This window comes from Bidens hawaiensis, unplaced genomic scaffold (genome assembly GCF_021521415.1).
Source record: "Bidens hawaiensis isolate Kalapana, Puna unplaced genomic scaffold, B.hawaiensis_p1.1 tig00001461_1, whole genome shotgun sequence".
Lineage (NCBI taxonomy): Eukaryota > Viridiplantae > Streptophyta > Magnoliopsida > Asterales > Asteraceae > Bidens > Bidens hawaiensis.
Window position 1 is genome coordinate 736,570 of NW_027491082.1, and position 4,844 is coordinate 741,413.

Genomic DNA, 4,844 nt, shown 5'->3' on the forward strand with positions numbered 1-4,844 from the left:
ATCTGTACACTCAAAAAGAAAAGAAACTGAAAAGACAAAAGATGATAAGGAAAGGAAAGAGGAAGGCTGTGAAAGCTCCACCGCTGAACATGTCCCAAGTAAGATAAAAATAGTAAGAACTAGCACGGGATGTACCGTTAAAGACTTTCAAGTGTATAAGCCAAAAGAATTCTATAGGGATAAAGGAGCAATAACTACTCTCAGATGGATTGAGGAGATGAAATCCATAGTGATTATAAGTAAATGCACCGAAGAGGAAAGTATCCAGTACTCTTCTCAGATGTTCAAGGGAGAGACGCTGGAGTGGTGGAATACGTTAATTGAGATCAAGGGAAGAAGTAACATGTATAACCTGGATCGGAATGGAAAACTTTCAAAGAATTGATTAAACAAAGGTTCTGTCCTATTCATGAAGTTAATCAGATTCAAACCAAGTTATGGAACCATAAGGTCATAGGCATAAATCTGAAGGAATACAATATGAAATTCCTTGAATATTGTAGACTTGTACCACATCTGGTTACTCCCGAGTATAACAAAGTAACCAGATATATTTATGGTTTGCCAAAGGAAATCCGTGATCATGTAAGATCACACATGCCTGCTACCATTGAGTCTGCTATTGAACTAGCAGGGTATCTAATGGAAAGCATGATCAGAAATAGAGATGAAGAAAAGAAAAGTGTGGGGGGAAAGAAGAAGGAAAATGATGGTAGGCAGAAGTTTGGAAGGGGCAACGAAAAGACGGCGGTTTTCAACCGACCACTGTGCAAAAACTGTGGAAAAAGACATGATGGGAAGTGTATGAGGCCAACTATGAGGACTGATGTTCGTAAATTTGATCCATTTTCGACATTTAATTTTTGTAAGAGACCAGGGCACAAGGAGGAAGATTGTAGGAAAGAGTTAATAGTCTGTTTCGAATGTGGTGAGAAAGGACACTTCAGTGCAGAATGCACAAAGAAAAGACAGGTAACAGGTCAACACGTGGCATCTCCGGATTAATTGCGGCGTCGCGCTATGCCACGGCCTTGGGGAAAAGGCCAGCTACGGGTTCAGCCCCATTCATCCCATTTTCACCTTCATTTCACACACACAACCTAGGGAATTGTGCCAAGGGTGTTCCGAGGTGCCGAGGGCTTTTTTCGCAAAGAAACGAGGTGACGTTACGCTGTTTAACGAGCTGCTGATCCCGTAAACGAAGCACAAGCCGAAGTGCTGTTGTTTTTCTTAGATTTTACTCCGACTAGCCGACTAAGGTAGGATTATGGTTAAGTTACATTAATACATAGTTATTATAACCTAGCTATGGTTATAGTCGTTAAACTGCAACTTTTTTCAATTAATGTTTTCCAAAGTGAAGACATTGCTTTTACATAAAGTAATGTTATCAAAATTCTATTTTGGCGGGCACGTAGTAACTGGAAGGGGGGATATTATTAGTAGACTCTTCTTGCCTAAGGAAAGCAATTCGTATACATCCCAATCAACCGCGAGACCCGTTTGCTTACCTGGAGAAGTTTGCCAACGTGATATCCTTTATTAGGCCAAAGCGTACTATTCCAAACATCATATGTAAATCTAAAGTATTTTCATAAAACGACTATAACTCTATTAAGGTTAGGTCAGACCTAAGAGTCTGCTAATCAGACCTCGAGTCTGCTGAATTGAAACAGACTCAAAGTCTGCTGAATATTACCGACTAGGTACTTATGCATTCCTATTATGAATATAGGTTAATAGCATACTGAGGAAAGAAGTTCTGATATCACTGAACCGATAATATAAGGTGAACACATTAACCTTTTTATGGTCTGAACTGATTTTACTCTTGTAATAGACAGGTTGTTTATTGCAAAGAGTCTGATAAATGTTTCAATGAGATTATTGTCTCTAAAATCGTTCTAATACAAAAAGATAATAAAAAGCAACTCAGACCAAATACACATGTGTCTGGATCTAAACATAACTGATAATTGGCATACAAAACCAAGTCAGTCATAACCGGTTCTCCAACAAGGTCACATAGCCTAGGGGAAGATTGTCTCCGAACATGGGCTATGTACTCGGGGAACCTTTGAATTATGTGTGTAGGGCAGTGGTACAAATCTGGAAATGATAGGCATTTCTGCTGAGTTTGTGAAACAGAAAACTATATTTGTATTTAACAACTGTTATAAACTATTTTATCGAGTCAACGTTTCACCAGCATATAGCTGACGTGTTTTTCCACCCATGCGGGTAATTAGAGGGCGATAGATGGTATACAAGGATTTAGTCATAGAAGATCGCTCGAGATGGCTCGTTTTGAATACTTATAATCCTTTTATTATTAATATCACTGTTTTGTAAAACTGAAACTCGGGTGTTTAATTCTCGAGTAATTTTGATAATGTAAATTAATATTTTAATATTTAAAGACTTCTGCTAAAATGAACCCGCTACTCTGATATATTTTCAAAACATGTACCAATTGTTGGTCACACTTCTAGGCCCTAGATCAGGGTGTGACAGATTAGTAACCGGTTAGACTTTCGGTTAGAAACCGGTTAACCGGTTTTTGTGTGCACCTCTAGGTGGAAGCATGGCATGCATTTTTCCATTTAGTTCAGCCCAATGGGCTTAGATTAACAAGGCTTCAGGCCTGAATATACATTAAACACAAAAACGAAAGCATAAAATACAAACGTTAAATATGCTAGCAAATACAAAAGACTTAATAATATAAAATGTGCTCTACAGGTAACGGTCCAGCTGAAGACCTTATAAAAAACTTAGCGCTGACCGAGAGGCAACCCGTATTTTATTTTTAGTTTGTATTTTATTTTATTTTTGTAATTGTTTAACTGTTTTATTTCAAGCTTACCACTGTAGCAAAAGTCAAGTGTGGGGATGCCATATGGAAAGCCGAAGTTTTATAGTGTTTTGGTGAAAGAACTATAAGTTACGAGGTTCCAGTTGTCCGACGTGCTTTCATGTTCCTTTTGCTATGGTTAATTCGGGTATGTGTATATTTTGTTGTACTTAAAACTTTGTGGGTGTAGTTTCCTATAAACCTTCAAGAGACCTTACCCGTTCACCCAAGCTACCAATACGCTAAATGCAACCATGATTCCTACAAAATGAGTTAGGTCTTTTTATATTTTTATTCGTTTAACAAATTTAACTATGATATTTATTTAACTCGGCTTGGTAATTAAAAATAACTGTTTTACAAACAGCTTAAAAGACCTTTTCTAACAATTGTGAGAAATGTGCTTCTACACTTTTTAAGAGTTTAATACGTAAGTGTTTGAATGATTAAAACCACTCTTTCTATGAACAAGTGAGTGCTTCGACCTGATAAGACATCAATTTCCCGACATTATTCAATCTATGTAACAAATTTGGATAGACTGTTTATATATAAGTGCTTAACCAACCAAATCATATCAAGTTTGAATATTGGTCAGCTATAATTAGATAATTTAAGTTGATATATAATAAATGCATACACGGTTATTTAATGTAGAACTAATTTTCAAGAAAGTATTCTTTTTAATGTTTTGAAAACCATTATTCAAGAACGGTTTGTAATTTGAATGGTTTGTAATTTGAACTGTTTGTATTACCGGTAATACCGGTTTATATAGCCGTTGGTTTAAGCCCAAGGTAAATTTTATTTCTTTAGTCTTTAGACCAAAGGCTTTCAGTATCACGTATTTACCTTGGATTCAAAGTTTTAACCTAGCGACATTTCCTATGTCATCGAATCGATCTGTTTCAACCTAGCCATCTTCCCTATACCATAGAATCATGTACTGGCGTTTTGAATTGAAATTGTATTTTATGAATTTATTAGGTTAACTAGTGAACCTGGTTGAACCGTCAAGTACAGCTGGTTGCGCAATTTCTGAATCCAACTTGGTAAGGTTCAAAAACCAGCTTTTAAAACATTGTTTTTTTAACAGCAAGTTTTCCCCTTAAAATCTTTCTAACTTTGCTTTTGTAAGATTGTTCTTTGTCGCCCCTTCACGTCATTGCCCCGTAAGAAACAAGGCTCTGAAGCCCCTCTCGATAGCGTCCCATTATAGTTTAAAGCCCCATTATACACACACACATACACATATGTATGTGTGTGTATGAGAGAGAGTGAAAAGTTGGATAGCCCCGTATTACCGCCCCACCCCCATTCAAGATGCCCGTTTACTTACGATGTTTGGATCTTTAAAGCCCCCTTACTACCCACTTTAATGCCCACGGAAAATGGTCTAACATAAACCCACCATCTTAGTTTTTTAGAGAGACATAGCTATAGCCATGGGCTCAAAGAGAGTACTAGGGGTGTTCTTCGGGTTAGTTTTTCGGGTTGGGTTCTTCGGGTTTCAGTGTTTTAAATCCAGATCCGAAACCCAACCCAAATCTCTCACGGTTTCTTCGTTGTTTGGGTAACTCAGGTTCGGGTTTTTTCGGGTTGGGTTAATCGGGTTTCGAGTATCCTAGGAAAAACAGCTGCATTGCTAAATTTAAATGTAGAATATTCTTCTTTACTTGTAATGCAAATAAACTAATAACAAAACAAAAATAAACCAATAAACATCTTAAAAAGAGTAAAATTTAACAAAGTTCAACAATAATAGACAAGACAGACATAATCTTTAGTATGTCATGACTCATGACTAGGAGGTTTGATTATAGTTGCTTTTAGTCATAAATTGAAATATTAATAAACAATAAACAATCAATTCATAATAGGTAGAATGATAACAGTCGATTTGGACTAATTCTGATAACGCCGTCGGCTAAGGCTTAGCCTATAAAAATATATATGGTTTTAAAATTAAAAGTTTATTTGGGTTTTCGGG